This window comes from Mizuhopecten yessoensis, unplaced genomic scaffold, assembly GCF_002113885.1.
Source record: "Mizuhopecten yessoensis strain PY_sf001 unplaced genomic scaffold, ASM211388v2 scaffold7669, whole genome shotgun sequence".
Lineage (NCBI taxonomy): Eukaryota > Metazoa > Mollusca > Bivalvia > Pectinida > Pectinidae > Mizuhopecten > Mizuhopecten yessoensis.
The window spans coordinates 549,369-549,773 of NW_018407163.1; the positions used below are offsets into that span (position 1 = coordinate 549,369).

General features: G+C 37.8%; 1 protein-coding gene across 1 annotated transcript in view; it reads right to left on the bottom strand.

Annotated features, from left to right (window-relative positions):
- Positions 1–405, bottom strand: part of LOC110454118 (ATP-dependent (S)-NAD(P)H-hydrate dehydratase-like) — a 101,833-nt gene that overhangs the window by 63,148 nt on the left and 38,280 nt on the right. The window lies entirely within an intron of this gene.

The window sequence follows — 405 nt, forward strand, 5'->3', positions numbered from 1 at the left end:
TGGACAATATCTGGTTAGTAAGGACGACTTCCTTCTCACTGTAACAGTGATGCTATTTTTATATAGACAGGTATCGGGACAATATCTTGTTAGTAAGGACGACTTCCTTCTCACTGTAACAGTGATGCTGTTTTTATATAAACAGGTATCGGGACAATATCTGGTTAGTATGGACGACTTACTTCTCACTGTAACAGTGATGCTGTTTTTATATAAACAGGTATCAGGACAATATCTGGTAAGTATGGACGACTTACTTCTCACTGTAACAGTAATGCTATTTTTATATAGACAGGTATCCGGACAATATCTTGCTAGTAAGGACGACTTCCTTCTCACTGTAACAGTGATGCTGTTTTTATATAGACAGGTATCGGGACAATATCTGGTTAGTATGGACGACTT